Genomic DNA, 25951 nt, shown 5'->3' with positions numbered 1-25951 from the left:
CACAATGAGATACCATCTCACACCAGTTAGAATGGTGATCATTAAAAAGTCAGGAAACAACAGGTGCTGGAGAGGATGTGGAGAAATAGGAACACTTTTACACTGTTGGTGGAATTGTAAACCAGTTCAACCATTATGGAAAACAGTATGGCGATTCCTCAAGGATCTAGAACTAGATGTACCATATGACCCAGCCATCCCATTACTGGGTATATACCCAAAGGATTCTAAATTATGCTGCTATAAAGACACATGCACACGTATGTTTATTGCAGCACTATTCTCAATAGCAAAGACTTGGAATCAACCCAAATGTCCATCAGTGACAGACTGGATTAAGAAAATGTGGCACATATACACCATGGAATACTATGCAGCCATGAAAAAGGATGAGTTTGTGTCCTTTGTAGGGACATGGATGCCGCTGGAAACCATCATTCTTAGCAAACTATCACAAGAACAGAAAACCAAACACCGCATGTTCTCACTCATAGGTGGGAACTGAACAATGAGATCACTTGGACTCAGGAAGGGGAACATCACACACAGGGGCCTATCATGGGGAGGGGGTAGGGGGGAGGGATTGCATTGGGAGTTATACCTGATGTAAATGACGAGTTGATGGGTGGAGCACACCAACATGGCACAAGTATACATATGTAAGAAACCTGCACGTTATGCACATGTACCCTACAACTTAAAGTATAATAATAATAAATAAATTAAAAAAAAATAAAATCTTTATACTGGAAAAAAAAAAGAAAGAAAGAAAGAAGGTTTCTGAGACTGTCCTGTTATATGTGAATTCGTTTCAAAGAGTTACAGTTTCTTTTCCTGGAGCAGTCTGTTACCACTCTTTTTGGGGAATCTGAAAAAGACTATTTTTTATTCTGGAGTGGTTTGAGGCTTACGGTGAAAAAGGAAATATCTTCAGATAGAAAATGGAGAGAAGCTTTCTGAGGAGCTGCTTTGTGACGTGTGCATTCCACTAACAAAATTATACCTTTCTTCTCATAGAGGACTGCGGAATCCCTTTTTTTAGGAAAAGCTACCAAAGGGACATTCAGGAGTATAGGGAAGGCTATGGTGAAAAATGAAATATTCTCAGATAAAAACTGGAAAGAAGATTTCTGTGAAACTGCTTTGTGATAGATACGTTTATTCATCTCACATAGATAAAACTTTGTTTCTATTAAGCCATTTGGAAACTACGTCATGGACGGATCCATGAAGGAACATTAGAGAGCACTTTCAGGCCTATGGAGCAGTAGGAAATATCTTCAGGTAAAAACTAGAGAGTAGCTTTCTTAGAAACTGCTTTGTGATGTGTGCATTCCACTCAGGGAGCTATACCTCTCTTCTCATAAGGCAGTGTTTGAACACTGTTCCTGTAAAACCAAAAAAGTAATATTTCAGAGTGCATGGAAGACTATAGAGAAAAGTTAAATATCCTGAATTAAAACCCAGAAGGAAGCATTCCAAGAAACTGCTCTCTGACATGTGTATTCATTTCAGATAGTTAAAGCTTACTCCACATTTTCCAGTTTGGAAAGTCTGTCTTTGAGGATTCTGTGAACGGATATTAAGTGGCGACCGGAGGCCTGTGGTGAGCAAGGAAATGTCTTCCGTTGAAAACTGGAGAGAAGCGTTCTGAGCAACTCCTTTGTGATGTGTGTATTCATCTCATAGAGTTAAATCATTCTTTGGATTCAGCAGTTTGAAATCGCTCTTTCTGTGGAACCCGAGAAAGGACATTTGGGAATGCTCTTAAGAATATGCTGAAAAAGAAATACCCTCTGATAAAAACCAGAAGGAAGTTTTCTGTTAAACTGCTCTGTGTCATGTGAATCCACTCGCAAGGTTAAGCTTCTGTTTTCATTGAGCAGTGTTCTAACACTGCTTTACTTTAGTCAGCTAAGGGATTCTCGGCAGCGCTTTGAGGCTTATGGTGAAAATGGAAATATCATGAGATAGAAACTGGAGCGATTTCTGAGGAGCTGCTTTGTGACGTGTGCATTCCACTCACAGTGTTATACCTCTCTTCTCATACAGCATCGGGGAAACCCTTTTGGAGGAAAACGTACCAAGAGATATTCAGGAGCATGTTGATTCCTATGGTGAAAAGGTAAATAGACTCAGACAAAAACCGGAAAGAAGTTCTCTATGAAACTGCTCTGTGATATGTGCATTCATCCCACATAGATAAAGATTTCTTTACATTACACAGCTTTGAAACTCCCTCATGGATGGACCCGCGAAGGGATATTTGGGATCACTTTTGGGTCTATGGTGAAAAGGGAAATATCATCAGATAAAAAGTGGAGAGAAGCTTTCTGAAAAACTACTTGGTGATGTGTGCATTCCACTCAGGGAGTTATACCTTTCTTCTCGTAATGTACTGTTTGAACACTGTTTCTGTATAACAAAAAAATAATATTCAGAGCACTGTGAAGACTATGGCGAAAAGTGAAATGTCATCAAATAAAACCCAGAAGGAAGCATTCCCAGAAACTGCTCTCTGATATGTTCATTCATTTCACAGAGTTAAAACTTACTCTACATTTCGTAGTTTGGAAAGTCTGTCTTTGAGGATTCTGTGAAGGGATATTAGGTGGCAACCAGAGGCCTGTGGTGATCAAGGAAATGTCTTCCATCGAAAATTGGAGGGAAGATTTCTGAGTAACTTTTTGTGATGTTTGTATTCATCTCATAGAGTTAAATCATTCTTTGGATTGAACAGTTTGAAATCACTGTTTCTGTGGAATCTGAGAAATGACATTTGGGAATGTTTTTTAGAATATCCGGGAAAATAAATAACCTCAGTTAGAAACCAGAAAGAAGCTTTCTGTGAAACTGCTCTGTGTCTCGTGATTTCTGCTCTCACAGTTAAGTTTCTCTTTCATTGAGCAGTATTCTAAGACTGTTCTTGTTTAGTCTGCAAAGGGATATTCGGGAGCGCTTTGAGACTTATGTTGAAAAAGGAAATATCTTTAGATAGAAACTGGAGAGAAGCTTCCCGAGGAGCTGCTTTGTGACGTGTGCATTCCACTCACAGAGATATATCTTTCTTCTTATAGAGGATTGGGGAATCCCTTTTGGAGGAAAAGCTACCAGGGGAAATTTGGGAGTATATAGATGGCTATGGTGGAAAAGGAAATATCCTCAGACAAAAACTGTAAAGAAGCTTTCTGTGAAACTGCTTTGAGATAGATATGTTTATTTATCTCACATAGATAAAACTTCCCTTATATTACACAGTTTGAAAACTCCATCATGGATGTATCCACGAAGGGACATTCAGGAGCACATTCAGGCCTACGGTGAAATAGGAGATATCTTCAGATAAAAATTGGATAGAAGCTTTCTAAGAAACTGCTTTATGATGTTTGCATTCCACTCAGGTAGTCATTCCTCTTTTCTCATGAGGCAGTGTTTGAACTCTGTCCCTGTAAAACAGAAAAAGAAATATTTCAAAGCCCATTGAAGACTATGGTGAAAAGTGAAATATCCTCAAATAAAACACAGAGAAAAACGTTCCAACAAACTGCTCTCTGACATGTGCATTCATTTCAGAGAGTGAAAGCGTACTCTACATTTCCCAATTTGGAAAGTCTGTCTTTGAATATTTTGCGAATGGATATTAAGTGGCGACCGGAGGCCTGTGGCGAGCAAGGAAATGTCTTCCGTTGAGAACTGGAGAGAAGCTTTCTGAGCAACTGCTTTGTGATGTGTGTATTCATCTCGTAGAGTTAAATCATTCTTTGGATTGAGCAGTTTGAAATCACTCTTTCTGTGGAACCTGAGAAAGGAAATTTGGGAACGCTCTTCAGAATATGCTGAAAAATAAATACCTTCCGATAAAAACCAGAAGGAAGCTTCCTGTGAAACTGCTCTGTGTCACATGAATTCCACTCGCCCAGTTAAGCTTCATTTTTCATTGAAAAGTTTCCTAACACTGTTTATGTTAAGCGTGCGTAGGGATATTTGGGAACACTTTGAGGCTTACCGTGACAAACGAAATATGTTCTGATAGGTACTGGAGAGAAACATTCCGAGGTGCTGCTTTGTGATGTGTGCATTCCACTCACAGTGTTATACCTCTCTTCTCATACAGCATCTAGGAAACCCTTTCTGTGAAACTGTTCTTAGATATGTGTATTCATCTCACATAGATAAATCTTTCTCTACATTTCGCAACTTGGAATCTCTGTCATGGATGAATCCGCGAAGGGATATTTGGGAGCACATTCAGGACTATGGTGAAAAAGGAAATATCTTCAGATAAAAACTGGAAAGAAGTTTTCTGTGAATCTGCTTTTTGCTGTGTTTATTCATCTCACATAGATGAAACTTTCTTTATTTTACACAGTTTGGAGACTCCGTCATGGATGGATCTGTGAAGGGATATTGGAAAGCGCATTCAGGCCTGTGGTGAAAAAGGACATTTTTCCAGATAAACCTGGAGAGAAGCTTTCTGAGAAACTGCTTTGCGATGTGTGCATTCCACTCAGGGAGTTTTAACTCTTTTCCACAAGGCAGTGTATGAACACCATTCCTGTAAACCTGAAAAAGTGAATTTGGGAGCGCATTGAAGACTATGGCGAAAAGTGAAATATCCTCAATAAAACCCAGAAAGAAGCGTTCCAAAAACTGCTCTCTGATATGTGACTTCATTTCAGAGAGTTAAGGCTTACTCTACATTTCCCAGTTTGAAAACTCTGCCTTTGAGGAATCTGTGAATGGGTATTAAGTGGCACCCAGAGGATTGTGGTGAGCAAGGAAATCTCTTCCGATGAAAACTGGAGAGAAGCTTTCTCAGCAACTGCTTTGTGATGTGTGTATTCATCTCATAGAGTTAAAACATTCTTTGGATTGAGCAGTTTGAAATCACTATTTCTGTGGAATCTGAGGAAGGACATTTTGGAATTCTCTACAGAATATGGAGAAAGAAATATCCTCAGATAAAAATCAGAAGGAACATTTCTGTGAAACTGCTATGTGTCTTATGAATTCCTCTCGCGCAGTTAAGCTTTCTTTTTCATTGAGCAGTTTTCTAACACTGTTTATGTTTAGCATGCGAAGGGATATTCAGGAGCACTTTGAAGCTTACAGTGTAAACGGAAGTATGTTCAGATAGAAACTGGAGAGAAGCTTTCCGAGGAACAGTTTTGATGTGTGCATTAAAATCACAATGTTGTACCTTTCTTCTCATACAGCATTAGGGAAACCCTTTCGGTGAAACTGTTCTGTGATATGTGTATTCATCTCTCATAGATAAAACTTTCTTCACATGATGCAGCTTGGAAACTCTGTCATGGACAGATCCCCAAAGGGTGGTCCGGAAGCTCATTCAGGACTATGGTGAAAAAGCAAATGTCTTCAGTAAAAAACTGGAAAGAAGCTTTCTGTGAATCTGATTTTTGCTATGTTTATTCATCCCACAGGATAAAACATTCATTATATTACGCAGTTTCAAAAATCCATCATGAACAGATCCGCGAACGGACATTCGTGAGCATATTCAGGCCTATGTTGAAAAAGGAAATATCTTCAGATAAAAACTGGAAAGAAGCTTTCTGTAAATCTGCTTTTTGCTATGTTTATTCATCTCACATAGATAAAACCTTCCTTATATTATGCAGTTTGGAAACTCCGTTATGGACTGATCCACGAAGGGACATTCGGGAGCAATTAAGGCATATGGTGAAAAAGGAAATATCTTCAGATAAAAACTGGAGAAAAGCTTTCTGAGAAACTGCTTTGTGATGTCTGTATTCATGTCATAGAGGTAAACCATTCTTTGGATTGAGCAGTTTGAAATCACTATTTCTGTGGAATCTGAGGAAGGACATTTGGGAATGCTGGTTAGAATATGGAGAAAGAAATATCCTCAGATAAAAACCAGAAGGAATCTTTCTGTGAAACTGCTATGTGTCGTGTGAATTCCTCTCACTCAGTTAAGCTTCTCATTCAGTTAACTCTGTTTATGTTTTGCGTGTGAAGGGATATTCGGGAGCGCTTTGCAGCTTACGGTGCAAAAGGAAATATATTCAGATAGAAACTGGAGAGAAACATTCCAAGGAACTGCTTTGTGACGTGTGCATTCCACTCACAGTGTTATACCTCTCATCTCATAGAGCTTCAGGAAAACACTTTTGGAGAAAAAGGTACCAAGGGATATCCGGGAGCATATTGACCCCTTTGGTGAAAAGGGAAATAGCCTCAGACAAAAACTGGAAACAAGCTTTCTGTGAAACTGCTCTGTGATATATGTATTCATCTCACATAGATAAAACTTTCTATACATTACTCAGCTTGGAAATTCTGTCATGGATGGATCTGCAAAGGGACATTCGGGAGCACATTCAGGACTATGGTAAGAGGAAATATCTTCAGATAAAAACTGGAGAGAAGCTTTCTGAGAAACTGCTTTGTGATGTGTGCATTCCACTCAGTGAATCATACCTCTTTTCTCATAAGGCAGTGTTTGGACACTGTTCCTGTAATACCGAAAATGTGACATTTCTTGGTGCATTGAAGACTATGGCTAAAAGTGAAATATCCTCAGATAAAACCCAGAAAGAAGCATTCCACGAATCTGCTCTCTGATACGTGCATTCATTTTACAGTATTAAAGTTTACTCTACATTGTCCAGTTCGGAATCTTTGTCTTTGAGGAATCTGCTGAGGGATATTTAGTGATGCCCAGAGGCTCTTAGTGAGCAAAGACATGTACTCTGATGAAAACTGGAGAGAAGCTTTCTGAGCAACTGCTTTGTGTATTCATCTATGAGATGTGTTTATTCATCTCATTGAGTTAAACCATTGTTTGGATTGAGCAGTTTGAAATCACTGTTTCTGTGGAATCTGAGGAAGTACATTTGGGGATGCTCTTTAGAACAAGAGAAAGAAATATCCTCATATAAAAACCAGAAGGAAGCTTTCTGTGAAACTGCTATGTGTCATGTGAATTCCTCTCACTCAGTTAAGCTTTTCTTTTCATTGAGCAGTTTTCTAACACTCTTTGTGTTTACTGTGCGAAGGGGTATTCGGGAGCACATTGAGGCTTATGGTGAAAAAGGAAATATGTTCAGATCGAAACTGGAGAGAAGCATTCTGAGGAATTGTTTGTGGTGGGTGCATTCCACTCACAGTGTTATCCCTCTCTTCTCATACATAATCATGAAACACTTTTGGAGAAAAAAGAATCAAGCTATATTCATTAGCATATTGACGCCAAAGGTGAAAACAGAAATAGCCTCAGACAAAAACTGGAAAGAAGTTTTCCATGAAACTGCTCTGTGATATGTGTAATCATCTCACATATATAAAGCTTTCTTTATATTATGCAATTTGGAAACTGTCATGGACGGATCCACCAAGGGACATTCGGGTGCACATTCAGGACCATGGTGAAAAAGGAAATATCTTCAGATAAAAACTGGAAAGAAGCTTTCTTTGAATATGCTTTTTGCTATGTTTATTCATCTCACATAGATAAAGCTTTCTTTACATTATGCAGCTTGGAAACTCCCACACGGATGGGTCCACGAAGGGATATTTGGGATCACATTCGGGCCTATGGTGAAAAAGGAAATATGATCAGATAAAAAGTGGAGAGAAGCTTTCTGAGAAACAGCTTGGTGATGTGTGCATTCCACTCAGGGAGTTATAACTTTCTTCTCCTAAGGCACAGTTTGAACAGTGTTCCTGTAAAACTAAAAAAGTGATATTTGGACCACATTGAAGACTATGGCAAAAAGTGAAATGTCCTCCAATAAAAAACACAAAGAAGCATTCCAAGAAACTGCTCTCTGACATGTCCATTCTTTTCACAGCATTAAAGCTTACTTTACATTTCCGAGTTTGAAAGTTGGTCTTTGAGGATTCTGATTAGGGATATTATGTTTCAACCAGAGGCCTGTGTTGAGCAAGGAAAATTGGACAGAAGGTTTTGGCACAACTCTTTGTGATGTTTGTATTCATCTCATAGAGTTAAATCATTCTTTGGATTGGGCAATTTGAAATCACTGTTTCTGTGGAATCTGAGAAAGGACATTTGGGAGCGCTCTTTATAATGTCCTGAGAAAGAAATTACCTCAGATAGAAACCAGAAGGAAGCTTTCTGTGAAACTGCTCTGTGTCACGTGAATTCCGCAGACACAGTTAAGCTTCTCTTTTCATTGAGCAGTATTATAACACTGTTTTTGTTTAGTCTGTGAAGAGACATTCGGGAGCGCTTTGAGGTTTATGGTGAAAAAGGAAATATCTTCAGATAGAAACTGGAGACAAGCTTTGTGAGGAGCTGCTTTGTGACGTCTGCATTCCACTCACAGAATTATACCTTTCTTCTCATAGAGGATTCCGGAATCCATTTGGAGAAAAAGCTACCAAGAGACATTCGGGAGTATAGGGACGGCTATGGTGTAAAAGGAAATATCCTCAGACAAAAACTGGAAAGAAGATTTCTGTGAAACTGCTTTGTGTTAGATATATTAATTCATCTCACATAGTTAAAACTTTTCTTATATTACGCAGTTTGGAAACTCCGTCATGGACAGATCCACGAAGGGACATTCGGGAGCACATTCAGGCCTACAGTGAAAGAGGAGATATCTTCAGATAAAAACTGGATAGAAGCTTTCTGAGAAACTTCTTTGTGATGTATGAATTCCACTCAGGGAGTTTTACCTCTTTTCTCGTAAGGCAGTGTTTGAACACCTTTCCTGTAAAACTGAAAAAGTAATATTTCGGAGTACATGGAAGACTATGGCGAAAAGTGAAGTATCCTGAAATAAAACACAGAAAGAAGTGTTCCAAGAAACTGTTTTCTGACATATACATTCATTTCAGACAGTTAAAGCTTACTCTACATTTTCCACTTTGGAAAGTGTGTCTTTCAGGATTCTGCAAAAGGATATTAAGTGGCGACCGGAGGCCTGTGGCAAGCAGGAAATGTCTTCTGTTGAAAAGTGGAGAGAAGCTTTCTGAGCAACTGCTTTGTGATGTGTGTATTCATATCATAGAATTAAATCATTCTTTGGATTGAGCAGTTTGAAATCACTCTTAAGGCTCTTAAGAATATGTTGAAAAGGAAATACCGTCCCATAAAAACCAGAAGGAAACTTTCTGTGAAACTGTTCTGTATCATGTGAATTCCACTCTCAGTTAAGCTTCTGTTTTCATTGGGTAGTATTCTAACACTGTTTTAGTTTAGTCAGCTAAGGGATACTCGGGAGTCCTTTGAGGCTTATGGTGAAAAAGGAAATATCTTCACATAGAAAGTGGAGAGAAGATTTCCGAGGAGCTGCTTACTCTACGTTGCCCAGTTTGGAAAGTCTGTCTTTGAGGAATATGTGAAGGGATGTTAAGTACTGCCTGGAGGCTTGTGGTGAGCAAGGAAACGACTTCCATTGAGAACTGGAGAGAAACTTTCTGAGCAACTACTTTGGGATGTGTATATTCGTCTCATATAGTTAAACCATTCTTTGGATTCAGCAGTTTGAAATCACTGTTTTAGTGGAATCTGAGTAAGGACATTTGGGAACATTCCTTAGAATACGGAGAAAGAAATATCCTAAGGTAAAATCCTGAAGGAAGCTTTCTGTGAAACTGCTCTGTGTCATCTTAATACCCCTCCCTCAGTAAGCTTCTCTTTTCACTAAGCAGTTTTCTAATCCTGTTTATGTTTAGCATGTGAAGGGATATGCGGGAGTACTTTGAGACTTACGGTGAAACAGGAAATATCTTCAGATAGAAACTGGAGAGAAGCTTTCCAGGCAGTTGCTTTTTGACGTGTGCATTCCACTCACAGTAAGTTTTTCTCATAGAGGATTATGAACTCCCTTTTAGAGAAAAAACTACCAAGGGACATTCACCATATGGGGGGCTACGATGAAAAAGGAAATATTCTCAGGCAAAAACTGAAAGGAAGCTTTCTGTGTAAAGGTTTTGTGATAGATATGTATATGCAGCTCACATAGATAAAACTTTCTTTACATTATGCAGCTTGGAAACTCCGTCATGGATGGATCCGCGAAGGGATATTCCATATCACATTCGGGCCTATGGTGAAAAAGGAAATATCATCAGATAAAAACTGGAGAGAAGTTTTCTGAGAAACTGCTTGGTGATGTGTGCATTCCACTCAGGGAGTTATACTTTTTTTCTCATAAGGCACAGTTTGAACACTGTTCCTGGGAAAGCAAAAAAGTGATATTACAGAGCGCATTGAACACAATGGCCTAAAGTGAAATATCCTCAAATAAAACCCAGAAAGAAGTGTTCCAAGAAACTGTTCTCTGATATGTGCATTCACTTCACAGAGTTAAAGCTTACTCTATGTTGCCCAGTTTGTAAACTCTCTCTTTGAGGAATCTGTGAAGGGGTATTAAGTGGCGCCCGGAGGCTTGTGGTGAGCAAGGAAATAACTTCCAATGAAAACTGGAGAGAAGTTAATGAGCAACTGCTTTGTGATGTATTTATTCATCTCATAGAGTTAAACCATTCTTTGGATCGAGCACTTTGAAATCACTGTTTTTGTGGAATCTGAGGATGGACATTTGGGAACGCTCCTTAGAATATGGAGGAGGAAATATCCTCAGGTAAAATTGAGAAGGAAGCTTTCTGTGAAACTGCTCTGTGTCATCTTAATTCCTCTCACTCACTTAATCCTCTCTTTTCATTGAGCGGTTTTCTAACACTGGTAATATTTAGCGTGTGAAGGGACATTCGGGAGCGCTTTGAGGCTTATGGTGACAAAGGAAATATGTTCCGACCGAAACTAGAGAGAAGCTTTCCGAGGAATTACTCTGTGACATGTGCATTCCACTCACAGTGTTATACCTCTCTTCTAATACAGCATCGGGGAAACTCTTTTGGAGAAATAGGTATGAAGGGATAGTGAGGAGAATATTGACGCCTATGATGAAAAGGGAAATAGCCTCAGGCAAAAACTGGAAATTATTTTTCTGTGAAATTGTTTGGTGATATGTGTATTCATGTTACATAGTTAAAGCTTTCTTTACATTACGCAGCTTGGAAACTCTGTCATGGACGGATCCATGAAGGGATATTTGGGAGCACATTCAGGACTATGGTGAAAAAGGAAATATATTCAAATAAAAATTGGAAAGAAGCTTTCTGTGAAGCTGCTTTTTGCTATGTTTATTCCTCTCACTTGGATAAATCTTTTTTTGCATTACGCAGCTTGCACACTCTGTCATGGACGGATCCATGAAGGGCATTCATGAGCACATTCAGCACTATGGTGAAAAGGGAAATATCTTCAGTTAAAAACCATAAGGAAGCTTTCTGTGAAACTGCTTTGTGTTGTGTGAATTCCGCTACACAGTTAAGCTTCTATTTACATTGAGCTGTATTCTGATACTGCTTATGTTTAGAGTGTGAAGGGATTTTCAGGAGCACTTAGAGGCTTACGGTGAAAGAGGAAATATGTTCAGATAGAAACTGGAGAGAAGCTTTCTGAGGAACTGCTTTGTGACGTGTGCATTCCACTTACAGTGCTATACCTCTCTTCTCACACAGCATCAGGGAAACCCCTTTGGAGAAAAATTTACCAACGGATATCCGGGAGCATATTGATTCCTCCTGTGAAAAGGGAAATAGCCTCAGATAAAAACAGGAAAGAAGCATTCTGTGAAACAGCTCTGTGATATATGTATTCATCTCACATAGATAAAGCTTCCTTTATAGTATGCAGCTTGGAAACTCTGACATCGAAGAACCACGGAGGTACATTTGGGAGCACATTCATGACTATGGTGAAAAAGGAAATATTTTCAGATGAAAACTGGAAAGAAGCTTTCCGTGAATCTGCTTTTTGCTGTGTTTATTCATCTCACACAGATAAAGCTTCCTTTACATTATGCAGCTTGGTAACTCTGTCGTGGACGGAACCCTGAAGGGACATTTGGGAACACATTCAGGACTCTGGTGAAAATGGAAATATCTTCAGATAAAAACTGGAGAGAAGCTTTCTGAGAAACTGCTTGGTGATGTGTGCCTTTCACTCAGGGAGTTATATCTCTTTTCTCATAAGGTAGTGTTTGAACATTGTTCCTGTAAAACCAAAAAAGTGAATTTTGGAGTGCATTGAAGACTATGGAGAAAAGTGAAATATCCTCAAATAAAACCCAGAAAGAAGCATTCCAAGAAACTGCTGTCTGACATGTGCATTCATTTCAGAGAGTTAAAGCTTACTCTACATTTCCCAGTTTGGAAAGTCTGTCTTTGAGGATTCTGCGAAGGGATATTAAGTGGTGACCGTGAGGGCTTGTGGCGAGCAAGGAAATGTCTTCCGTTGAAAACTGGAGAGAAACTTTCTGAGCAACTACTTTGTGATGTGTGTATTCATCACATAGAGTTAAATCATTCTTGTGCCTATGGTGAAAAAGGAAATATCATCTGATAAAAACTGGAGAGAAGCTTTCTGAGAAAATGCTTGGTGATGTGTTCATTCCACTGAGGGAGTTATACATTTTTTCACATAAGGCACTGTTTCAAAACTGTTCCTGTAAAACTGCAAAAGTGATATTCAGAGAACATTGAAGACTATGGCTAAAAGTGAAATGTCATCCAGTAAAACCCAGAAAGAAACACTCCAAGGAACTGCTCTCTGATATATTCATTCATTTCACAGAAATGAAGCTTACTCTATATTTTCCATTTTGGAAAGTCTGTCTTTGAGGATTCTGTGAAGCGATATTAAGTGATAACCTGAGGCCTGTGGCGAGTAATGAAATGACTTCCGTTGAAAATTGGAGAGAAGCTTTCTGAGCCACTCTTTTGTCATGTTTGTATTCATCTCATAGAGTTAAATCATTTTTTGGATTGAGCAGTTTGCAATCACTGTTTCTGTGGAACCTGAGAAAGGACATTTGGGAACTCTCTTTAGAATATCCTGAAAAAGAAATAACCACAGATAGAAACCAGAAGGAAGCTTTTGGTGAAACTGCTCTGTGTCACGTGAATTTTGTTCACACAGTTAAGCTTCTCTTTTCATTGAGCAGTATTCTAACACTGTTTTTGTTTAGTCTAAGAAGTGATATTCAGGAGCACTTTGAGGCTTATGGTGAAAAAGGAAATATCCTCAGATAGAAACTGGAGAGAAGCTTTCCGTGGAGCTGCTTGTGACGTGTACATTCCACTCACAGAATTATACCTTTCTTCTCATAGAAGATTGGGGAATCCCTTTTGGGGAAAAAGCTACCCAGTGACATTCGGGAGTATAGGGACGGCTATGGTAAAAAAGGAAATATCCTCAGACAACAACTGGAAAGAAGCTTTCTGTGAAACGGGTTTGTGATAGATATGTTTATTCATCTCACATAGATAAAACTTTCCTTCTATTATGCAGTTTGGAAATGTTGTCATGGACGGATTCCTGAAGGCACCTTTGGGAGCACATTCAGGCTTATGGTGGAAAAGGAGATATCTTCGGATAAAAATTAGGTAGAGGCTTTGTGAGAATCTGCTTTGTGATGTGTGCCTTCCACTCAGGGAGTTATACTTCTTTTCTCATAAGGCAGTGTTTGAAAACTGTTCCTATAAAACCAAAAAAGTAATATTTTGGAGCGCATGGAAGACTATAGTGAAAAATGAAATGTTGTGAAATTAAACTGGGAAACAAGCATTCCAAGAAACTGCTATCTGACATGTACATTCATTTCAGAATGTAATGCTTACTCTATATTTCCCAGGTTGGAAAGTCTGTCTTTGAGGATTCTGTAAATGGGTATTAAGTGGCGACTGGAGGCCTCTGGTGAGCAAGGAAATGTCTTCCGTTGAAAACTGGAGAGAAGCTATCTGAGCAACTGCTTTGTGATGTGTGTATTCATCTCATAGAGTTAAATCATTCTTTGGATTGAGCAGTATGAAATCACTCTTTCTGTGGAATCTGAGAAAGGACATTTGGGAACACTCTTAAGAATGTGCTGAAAAATAAATACCCTCCGATAAAAACCAGAAGGAAGCTTTCTTTGAAACTGCTCTGTTTCATGTGAAATCACTCGCAGAGTTAAGTTTCTGTTTTCATTGAGCAGTATTCTAACACTGTCTTAGTTTAGTCAACTAAGGGATACTCGGGAGCACTTTGAGGCTTATGGTGAAAATGGAAATATCTTCAGATAGAAACTGGAGAGAAGGTTTCCGAGGAGCTGCGTTGTGACACGTGCATTACACTCACAGAGTTACACTTTTCTTTTCATAGAGGATAGGGGAATCCCTTTAGGAGAAAAAACTACCAAGGAACATTCGTGAATATATGGACGGCTATGGTGAAAAAGGAAATATCCTCAGACAAAAACTGGAAAGAAGCTTTCCGTGAAACTGTTTCATGACAGATATGTTTACTCATCTGACATAGATAAAACTTTCTTTCTATTATGCAGTTTTCAAACGCCATCATAGAAGTATTTGCAAAGGGACATTCAGGAGAACATTCAGGAATATGGTGAAAAAGGAGATATCTTCAGATAAAAACTGGATAGAAGCTTTCTAAGAAAGTGCTTTATGATGTGTGCATTTCACTCAGGGAGTTATACCCCTTTTCTCATAAGGCAGTGTTTTAACACTGTTCCTGTAAACCGAAAAAGTAATATTTCTGAGTACATGGAAGACTATGGCGAAAAGTGAAATATCCTGAAATAAAACCCAGATAGAAACATTCCAAGAAACTCCTTTCTGGCATGTGCATTCATTTCAGAGAGTTAAAGCTTACTCTACATTTCCCAGTTTGGAAAGTCTGTCTCTGAGGATTCTGTGAAGGGATATTAAGTGGCGAATGCAGGCCTGTGGCGAGAAAGGAAATGGCTTTCATTGAAAACTGGAGAGAAGCTTTCTGAGCAACTGCTTTGTGATGTGTGTATTCATCTCATAGAGTTAAATCATTCTTTGGACTTAGCAGTCTGAAATCACTCTTACTGTGGAACCTGAGAAAGGACATTTGGGAACGCTCTTAAGAATATGCTGAAAAAGAAATACCCTCCTATAAAAACCAGAAGGAAGCTTTCTGTGAAACTGCTCTCTGTCATGTTAATTCCACTCACACAGTTAAGCTTCTGTTTTAATTGAGCAGTATTCTAACATTGTTTTAGTTTAGTCAGCTAAGGGGTACTCGAGAGTGCTTCAAGGATTATGGTGAAATGGAAATATCTTCAGATAGAAACTGGAGAGAAGCTTTCTGAGGAGCTGCTTTTTGCCGTGTGCATTCCATTCACAGAGTTACACTTTTCTTCTAATAGAGGATTGGGGAAACCTTTTTGGAGAAAAAGCTACCAGGGGACATTCGCGGGTATGTGGACATTTATGGTGAAAAAGGAAATATCCTCAGACAAAAACTGGAAAGAAACTTTCTGTGAAACTGCTTTGTGATAGATATGTTTATTCATCTCACATAGGTAAAACTTTCTTTCTATTACACAGTTTTGAAACTCCATCATGGACGGATTCACGAAGGGACATTCAGGAGCACATTCAGGCCAATGGTTAAATAGGAAATTATTTCAGATAAAAATTGGAGAGGAGCTTTCTCAGAAACTGCTTTGTGATGTGTGCATTCCACTCAGGGAGTTATACCTCTTTTTTCATAAGGCAGTGTTTGAACGCTGTTCCTGTAAAACCGAAAAAGTGATATTCTGGAGCGCATTGAACACTATGGCGAAAAGTGAAGTATCCTCAAATAAAACCCAGAAGGAAGCGTTCCAAGAAACTACTTTCTGATATGTGCATTCACTGCACAGAGTTAAAGCTTACTCTACGTTGCCCAGTTTGGAAATTCTCTCTTTGAGGATTCTGTGAACGGATATTAAGTGGCGCCCGGAGGCTTGTGGTGAGCAAGGAAACGACTTCCGATGAAAACTAGAGAGAAGTTTCTGAGCAACTACTTTGTAATGTGTGTATTCATCTCATAGAGTTAAAACATACTTTGGATTGAGCACATTGAAACCACTGTTTTTGTGAAATCTGAGGGTGGATATTTGGGAACGCTTCTTAGAATATGGAGGAGGAAATACCCTCAGGTAAAATCCAGGAGGAAGCTTTCTCTGAAACTGCTCTGTGTCATGTTAATTCCTCTCACTCAATTGAGCCTCTCTTTTCATTGAGCAGTTTTCTAATCCTGTTTATGTGAAGCATGTGAGGGATTATTCGGGAGTGCTTTGAGGCTTATGGTGAAAAAGGAAATATGTTCAGACCGAAACTGGAGAGAAGATTTCCAAGGATCTGCTTTGTGACGTGTGCATTCCACTCACAGTTTTATACCTCTCTACTCATACAGCATCAGGGAAACCCTTTTGGAGAAAAAGGTACCAAGTGGTGTTCGGGAGCATGTTGGTGCCTGTGGTAAAAAGGAAAGAAGCCTCAGAAAAAACTGGAAAGAAGCTTTCTATGAAACTGCTCTGTGATATATGTATTCATCTCACATGGATAAAGCTTTCTTTACACTACACAGCCAGGAAACTCTGTCATAGACAGATCCACGAAGGACATTCGGGATCACATTCAGGTCTATGGTGAAAAAGAAATATCTTCAGATAAAAACTGGAAAGAAGCTTTCTGTGAATCTGCTTTTTGCTATGTTTATTCATCTCATGTAGATAAAGCTTTGTTTACATTACTCAGCTTGGAAACTCCCTCATGGATGGATCCGTGAAGGGATTTTCGGGATTACATTTGGGCCTATGTTGATAAAGGAAATATCGTCCAATAAACCTGGAAAGAAGCTTTCTGAGAAACTGCTGGTGATGTGTGCGTTCCATTCACACAATTAAACCTTTCTTCTCATAGAGGATTGGGGAATCTCTCTTGGAGAAATAACTACCAGGGGATATTTAGGAGTATATGGACGGTCATGGTGAAAAAGGAAATATCCTCAGACAAAAACTGGAAAGAAGATTTCAGTGAAACTGCTTTGTGATAGATACGTTTATTCTTCTCACATAGATAAAACTTTCCTTTTATTATGCAGTTTGGAAACTCCGTCATGGACGGATTCGTGAAGGGACATTCAGGAGCACATTCTGGTCTATGATGAAATAAGAAATATCTTCAAATAAAAACTGGAGAGAAGTTTTCTGAGAAACTGCTTTGTGACATGTGCATTCCACTCAGGGAGTTATATCTCCTTTCTCATAAGGCAGTGTTTGAGCACTGTTCTGTAAAACCAAAAAGTGATATTTCGGAGTGCATTGAAGACTATTGCGAAAAGTGAAATGCCCTGAAATAAAACCCTGAAAGAAGCGTTCCAAGAAGTTGCTCTCTGATATGTGCATTCATTTCTCAGAGTTAAAGCTTACTCTACATTGCCCAGTTTGGAAACGCAATCTTTGAGGAATCTGCGAAGGGATATTAAGTGGCGCCTGGAGGCTTGTGGTGAGCAAGGAAACGTCTTCTGATGAAAACTTGAGAGAAGCTTTCTGAGCAACTGCTTTGTGATGTTTGCTTTCGTCTCACAGACTTAAACTGTTCTTTGGATTGAGGAGATTGAAAGCAGTTTTTGTGGAATCTGAGGAAGGACATTTGGGAACGTTTCTTGGAATATGGAGAAATAAATATCCTCATGTAAAATCCAGAAGGAAGCCTTCTGTGAAACTGCATTGTGTCGTCTTAATTCCTCTTGCTCAGTTAAACCTCTGTTTTCATTGAGCAGTTTTCTACCCTGTTTATGTTTAGCATGTGAAGGGATATTGGGGAGTTCTTTGAGGCGTACGGTGAAAAAGGAAGTATGTTCAGACCGAAACTGGAGAGAAGCTGTCTGAGGAACTAGTTTGTGACGTGTACATTCCACTCACAGTTTTACACCTTTCTTCTCATACAGCATCGATCTTCTGCTGAAAACGAGAGAAGCTTTGTGAGCAACTGCTTTGTGATGTGTGTATTCATCTCATAGAGTTAAACCATTCTTTGGATTGAGCAGTTTGAAATCACTGTTTCTGTTAAATCTGAGGAAGGATACTTGGGAACGCTCTTTAGAATAAGGAGAAACATTTTTTAGAAAAAGGCACCAAGGGATATATGGGGGTGTATTGATGCCTACGATGAAAAGGGAAATAGCCTCAGATAATAACTGGAAAGAAGCTTTCTGTGAAACTGCTTTGTGATATGAGTATTCATGTCACATAGATAAAGGTTTCATTACATTATGTAGCTTGGAAACTCTGTCAAAGACGGATCCACAAAGGGACTTTTGGGATCACATTCAGGAATGTGGTGAAAAAGGAAATAACTCAGGATAGAAACTGGAAAGAAGCTGTCTGTTAATCTGCTTTTTGCTGTGTTTAATCATCTAACATAGATAAAGCTTTCTTTATATTACTCAGCTTGGAAACTCTGTCATGGTTGGATCCGCGATGGGATATTCGGGATCACATTCAGGACTATGGTGTAAAAGGAAATAACTTCAGATAAAAACTGGAGAGAAGCTTTCTGAGAAACTGCTTTGTGATGTGTGCATTCATATCGTAGAGTAAAATCACTCTTTGGATTGAGCAGTTTGAAATCACTGTTTCTGTGGAAAGTGAGAAAGGATATTTGGGAACGCCCTTTGGAATATGGTGAACAAGAAATACCCTCAGGTAAAAACCAGAAGGAAGCCTTCTGTGAAACTGATCTTTGTCGTGTGAATTCCACTCACACAGTTAAGCTTCTCTTTTCATTGAGCAGTACTCTAACACTGTTTTTGTTTAGTCTGCAAAGGGATATTCAGGAGCGCTTTGAGGCTTACGGTGAAGAAGGAAATATCTTCAGAGAGAAACTGGAGAGAAGCTTTCCGAGGATCTGCCTTGTGACGTGTGCATTCCACTCCCAGAATTATACCTTTCTTCTCATAGAGGATTGGGGAATCCCTTTTGGAGAAAAGGCTATCAAGTGACATTCGGGAGTACAGGGACAGCTATGGTGAAAAAGGAAATATCCTCAGATAAAAACTGGAAAGAAAATTTCTGTGAAACTGCTTTGTGATAGATATGTTTATTCATCTCACATAGGTAAAACTTTCCTTATATTATGCAGTTTGGAAACTCCATCATGGACGGATCCATGAATGGACATTCGGGAGCACATTCAGGTCTATGGTGAAAAAGGAAATATCTTGAGATAATAAATGGAGAGAAGTTTTCTGAGAAACTGCATTGTGATGTGTGCATTCCACTATGGGAACTACACCTCTTTTCTCCTAAGGAGGTGTTTGAACACTGTTCCTGTAAAGCAGACAATGTGACATTGAAGTACATTGAAGACTATGGCAAAAAGTGAAATATCCTCAAATAAAACCCAGAAAGAAGTGTTCCAAGAAACTGCTCTCTGACATGTGTATTCACTTCACAGAGTTAAAGCTTTCTCTACTTTGCCCAGTTTGGAAATTCTGTCTTTCACGAATCGGTGAAGGGATATTAAGCGGCGCCCGGAGGCCTGTGATGAGCCATGAAATGTCTTCCCATGAAAACTAGAGAGAAGCTTTCTGAGCACTGCTTTTGATGTGTGTATTCATCTCATTGTGTAAAACCATTCTTTGGATGGAGCAGTTTGAAACCACTGCTTCTATGAAAACTGATTAAGGACATTTGGGAACGCTTTTTAGAATGTAGATAAAGAACTATCATCAGATAAATCCAAAAGAAAGTTTTCTGTGAAACTGCTAGGTGGCGTGTGAATTGCCCTCACTCTGTTAAGCTTCTCTTTTCATTGAGCAGTCTTCTAACACTGTTTATGTTTAGCGTGTGAAGGCATATTTGGGGTGCTTTGAAACTTACAGTGAAAAAGGAAATATGTTCAGATAGAAAATAGAGACAAGCTTTCCAAGAAACTACTTTGTGACGTCTGCATTCCACTCACAGAGTTATACCTTACTTCTCATAGAGGATTGGGAAATCCCTTTTGGAGAAAAAGCTACCAAGGGGCATTCAGGAGCATATGCATGGGTATGGTGAAAAAGGATATGTCCTCAGACAAATACTGGAAAAAAGCTTTCTGTGAAACTGCTTTGTGATAGATATATTTATTCATCACACATAGATAAAACGTTCTTTATATTACACAGTTTGGAAACTCTGTCATGGACTTATCCACGAAGGGACATTCGGGAGAACATTCAGGCCTACGTTGAAAAAGGAAATATCTTCAGATAAAAAATGGAGAGAAGTTTTCTGAGAAATTGCTTTGTGATGTGTGCCTTCCACTCAGGGAGTTATACCTCTTTTCTCATAAAGCAGTGTTTGAACACTGTTCCTATAAAACCGAAAAAGTGATATTTTGGAACACATTGAAGACTATGGCGAAAAGTGAAATATCCTCAAATAAAACCCAGAAAGAAGCGTTCCAAGAAACTGCTCTCTGATATGTGACTTCATTTCAGAGAGTTAAAGCTTACTCTACATTGCCAGTTTGAAAACTCTGTCTTTGAGGAATCTGTGAATGGGTATTAAGTGTCATCCGGAGGACTGTGGTGAGCAAGGAAATGTCTTTTGATGAAAACTGGAGAGAAACTTTCTGAGCAACTGCTTTGTGATATGTGTATTCATCTCATGGAGTTAAAGCATTCTTTGGATTGAGCACTTTGAAATCACTATTTCTGTGGAATCTCTGGGAGGACATTTTGGAATGCTCTATAGAATACGGAGAAAGAAATATCCTCAGATAAAAACCAGAAGGATCCTTTCGGTGGAACTGCTATGTGTCTTGTGAATTCCTCTCATGCCGTTAAGCTTCTTTTCATTGAGCAGTTTTCTAACACTGTTTATCTTTAGCGTGCTAAGGGATATTCAGGAGCGCTTTGAAGCTTACGGTGAAAACAGAAGTATGTTCAGATAGAAACTGGAGAGAAGCTTTCAGAGGAACAGCTTTTGATGTGTGTATTCCACTCACAGTGTTGTACCTCTTTCCATACAACATTGGGAAACCCCTTTTGGTGAAACTGTTCTGCGATGTGTGCATTCATCTCACAAAGATAAAGTTTTCTTCACATAACACATCTTGGAAACTCTGTCATGGACGGATTCCCAAAGGGTGGTTCGGGAGTACATTCAGTACAATGGTGAAAAAGCAAATATCTTCAGAAAAAAACTAGAAAGAAGCTTTCTGTGAATCTGCATGTTGCTATGTTTATTCATCCCACACAGATAAAACATTCCTTATATTACACAGTTTCAAAACTCTGTCATGAACGGATACGCAAATGGACATTCATAAGCACATTCAGGTCTATGTTGAAAAAGGAAACATCTTCTGTTGAAAACTGGAGAGAAGCTTTTTGAGCAACTGATTTGTAATGTGTGTATTCATCTCATAGAGTTAAACCATTCTTTGGATTGAGCAGTTAGAAATCACTGTTTCTGTTAAATCTGAGGAAGGATACTTGGGAATGCTCTTTAGAATAAGGAGAAAGAAACATCCTCAGATAAAAACCAGAAGGAAGCTTTCTGTGAAATTGCTATGTGTTGTGTGAATTCATCTCACTGAGTTAAGCTTCTCTTTCATTCAACAGTTTTCTAACACTGTTTATGCTTAGCATGTGAAGGCATATTCGAGAGCGCTTTGAGGCTTATGGTGAAAAAGGAAATATGTTCAGATAGACACCAAAGAGAAGCTTCCGAGGAACTGCTTTGTGACAGGTACATTTCACTCACAGAGTTATACCTTTCTTTTCATAGAGGATTTGAGAATCCCTTTTGGAGAAAAAGCTACCAAAGGACATTCGGGAGTATATGTATGGCTATTGTGAAAAAGGAAATATACTCAGAGAAAAACTGGAAAGAAGCTTTCTGTGAAACTGCTTTGTGATATATACATTTATTCATCTCACATAGATAAAACTTTCTTTAGATTAGGCAGTTTGGAAACTCTGTCATGGAGATCTGTGAAGGGAAATTCAGGAGCACATTCAGGCCTATGGTGAAAAAGGAAATATCTTCAGATAAACACTGGAGAGAGGCTTTCGAAGAAACTGCTTTGTGATGTGTGTATTCTCCTCAGGGAGTTATACCTCTTTATCATAAGGCAGTGTATGAACACCATTCCTGTAAAACCAAAAAAGTGATATTTTGGAGCGCATTGAAGACTATGGCGAAAAGTGAAATATCCTCAAATAAAACCCAGAAAGAAGTATTCCAAGAAACTGTTCTCTGACATGTGCATTCATTACAGAGAGTTAAAGCTTACTCTACATTTCCCAGTTTGGAAAGTCTGTCTTTGAAGAATCTGTGAAGGGATATGAAGTGGCGCCCGGAGGTCTGTGGTGAGTAAGGAAATGTCTTCCGTTGAAAACGGGAGAGAAGCTTTCTGAGCAACTTCTGAGTGATGTGTGTATTCACCTCATGGAGTTAAATCATTCTTTCAATACAGTAGTTTGAAATCCCTATTTCTGTGGAATCTGTGAAAGGACATTTGGGAATGCTCTTTAGAATATGCTGACAAAGAAATACCCTCCGATAAAAACAAGAAGAAAGTTTTCTGTGAAACTACTCTGTGTCACACGAATTCTGCTTGCACCGTTAAGCTTCTCTTCTCATTGAGCAGTATTCTAAAACTGTTTTTGTTTAGTCTGCGATGGGATATTCGGGAGTGTTTTGAGGCTTATGGTGAAAAAGGAAATATCTTCAGACAGAAACTGGAGAGAAGCTTTCCGAGGAGCTGTTTTGTGACGTGGGCATTCCACTCACAGAGCTAAATCTTTCTTTTCATGGAGGATTGGGGAATCCCTTTCGGAGAAAAAGCTACCGGGGGACGTTCGGGAGTATAGGGACGGCTATGATGAAAAAGGAAATATACTCAGACAAAAACTGGAAACAAGATTTCTGTGAAACAGCTTTGTGATAGATATGTTTATTCATCTCACATAGATAAAACTTTCAACATTCCTTATATTATGCCATTTGGAAACTCCGTCATGGACGGATCCGAGAAGGGATATTCCAGGGCACATTCAGGCCTACGGTGAAAAAGGAGATATCTTCAGATAAAAACTGGAGAGAAGCTTTCTGAGAAACTTCTTTGTGATGTGTGCATTCCACTCAGGGAGTTGAACCTGTTTTCTCATAAGTCAGTGTTTGAACACTGTTCCTGTAAAACCGAAAAAGTCCTATTTTGGAGTGCATGGAAGACTCTGGCGAAAAGTGAAATATCCTGAAATAAAACCCAGAAGGAAGCATTCCAAGAAACTGCTCTCTGACATGTGCATTCATTTCAGAGAGTTAAAACTTACTCTACATTTCCCACTTTGGAAAGTCTGTCTTTAAGGATTCTGCGAAGGGATATTAAGTGGCTCGCTCCCGGAGAAGAGTGGTGGGAAAGGAAATGTCCTTTGTTGAAAACTGGAGAGAAGCTTTTTGAACAGCTGCTCTGTGATGCGTGTATTATTCTCTTACAGCTAAGTCATTCTTTGGATTGAAGAGTTTGAAATCACTGTTTCTGTGGAACTTGAGAAAGGAATTTTGGGAACGCTCTTTAGAATATGCTGAAAAAGAAATACCCTCAGATAAAAAACAAAAGGAAGCTTTCTGTGAGACTACTCTGTGTCGTGTGAATTCCACTCACACAGTTCAACTTGTCTTCCCATTGAGCAGTATTCTAACACTGTGTTTAGTCTGCGAAGGGATATTTGGGAGCGCTATGAGGCTTAAGGTGAAAACAGAAATATCTTCAGATAGAAACTGGAGAGAAGCTTTCAGAGGAGCTGATTTGTGATGTATGCATTTCACTGACAGAGGTATACCTTTCTATTCATAGAGGATTTGGGAATCCCTTTTGGAGAAAAAGCACCAAGGGACATTCAGGAGTATATGTATGGTTATTGTGAAAAAGGAAATATCCTCAGAGAAAAACTGGAAAGAAGTTTTCTGTGATACAGCTTTGTGATATATATATATTTATTCATTTCTCATAGATAAAACTTTCTTTAGATTCCGCAGTTTGGAATCTCCATCATGGACGGATCTGCGAAGGGAAATTCAGGAGCATATTCAATCCTATGGTGAAAAAGGAAGTATCTTCAGATAAAAACTGGAGATAGGATTTCTAAGAAACTGCTTTGTGATGTGTGCATTCCCCTCAGGGAGTTATACCTGTTTTCCATAAGGCTGTGTGTGAATACCATTCCTGTAAAACCGAAATAGTAATATTTTGGATCGCATTGAAGACTATGTTGGAAAGTGAAATATCCTCAAATAAAACCCAGAAAGAAGCGTTCCAAGAAACTACTCTCTGATATTTGCATTCATTTCACAGAGTCAAAGCTTTCTCTGCATTGTCCAGTTTGGACCCTCTGTCTTTGAGGAATCTGCGAAGGGATATTAGGTGGCGCCCGGAGGTCTGTGGTGAGCAAGGAAATGTCTTCCCTTGAAAACTGGAGAGAAGCTTTCTGAGCAACTGCTTTGTGATGTGTGTATTCGTCTCATGGAGTTAAATCATTCTTTGGATAGAGCAGTTGGAAATCCCTGTTTCTATGGAATCTGTGAAAGGACATTTGGGAACCCTCTTTAGAATATGCTGAAAATGAAATACCCTCAGATAAGAACCAGAAGTAAGCTTCCTGTGAAACTGCTCTGGATTGTGTGAATTCCGCTCGCACTGTTAAACTTCCTTTTTCATTGAATTGTATTGTACCATTGTGTTTGTTTAGTCTGCGAAGGGATACTCGATAGCCCTTTGTGGTTTATGGTGAAAATGGAAATACCTTCAGATAGAAACTGGAGAGAAGGTTTCTGAGTCGGTGCTTTGTGACGTGGGCATTCTACTCACCGAGTTAAACCTTTCTTTTCATGGAGGATTAGGGAATCCCATTTGGAGAAAAGGCTACCAGGGAACATTCGGGAGTATATGGACGGCTACGGTGATAAAGGAAATATACTCAGACAAAAACTGGAAACAAGATTTCTGTGAAACTGCTTTGTTATAGATATGTTTATGCATCTCACATAGAGAAAACTTTCAACTTTCCTTATATTATGCCATTTGGAAACTCCGTCATGGACGGATCCGAGAGGACATTACAGAGCACATTCAGGCCTATGGTGAAAAAGGAGCTACCTTCAAATAAAAACTGGAGAGAAGCTTTCTGAGAAACTTCTTTGTGATGTGTGCATTCCACTCAGGGAGTTGTACCTGTTTTCTCATAAGTCAGTGTTTGAACACTGTTCCTGTAAAACCAAAAAAGTCATATTTCGGAGGGCATGAAGACTATGGCAAAAAGTGAAATAACCTGAAATAAAACCCAGAAAGAAGCATTCCAAGAAACTGCTCTCTGACATGTGCATTCATTTGAGAGAGTTAAAACTTACTCTACATTTCTCACTTTGGAAAGTCTGTCTTTAAGGATTGTGCAAAGGGATATTAAGTGGCTCCCGGAGAACAGTGGTGAGAAAGGAAATGTCTTTTGTTGAAAACTGGAGAGAAGCTTTTTGAGCAGCAGCTCAAAAGAAGATTTCTGTGAAACAGCTTTGTGATAGATGTATTTATTCATCTCACATAGATAAAACTTTCTTTATATTATGCAATTTGGAAACTCCGTCATGGACGGTTCTGCGAAGGGACATTCCAGAGCACATTCAGGCCTATGGTGCAAAAGGAAATCTGTTCAGATAAAAACTGAAGAGAAGCTTTCTGAGAAACTGCTTTGTGACGTGTGCATTCCACTCACAGTGTTATATCTCTCTTCTCATACATCATTGGTTAAACCCTTTTGGAGAAAAAGGTACCAAGTGATATTTGGGAGCATATTGCCGTATATGTAGAAAAGGGAAATAGCGTCAGACAAAAACTGGAAAGAAGCTTTCTGTGAAACTGCTCTGTGATATTTGTATTCATCTCACATAGATAAAACTTTCTTTACATTATGCTGCTTCGAAACTCGGTCATGGACGGATCCGTGAAGGGACATTTGGGAGCACATTCAGGACTATGGTGAAAAAGGAAATATCTTCAGATAGAAACTGGAAAGAAG

Source organism: Theropithecus gelada, chromosome 8 (assembly GCF_003255815.1).
Source record: "Theropithecus gelada isolate Dixy chromosome 8, Tgel_1.0, whole genome shotgun sequence".
NCBI classification, from domain to species: Eukaryota; Metazoa; Chordata; class Mammalia; order Primates; family Cercopithecidae; genus Theropithecus; species Theropithecus gelada.
The sequence above is the reverse complement of the archived record's forward strand: the minus strand, read 5'-3'. Positions refer to the sequence as shown.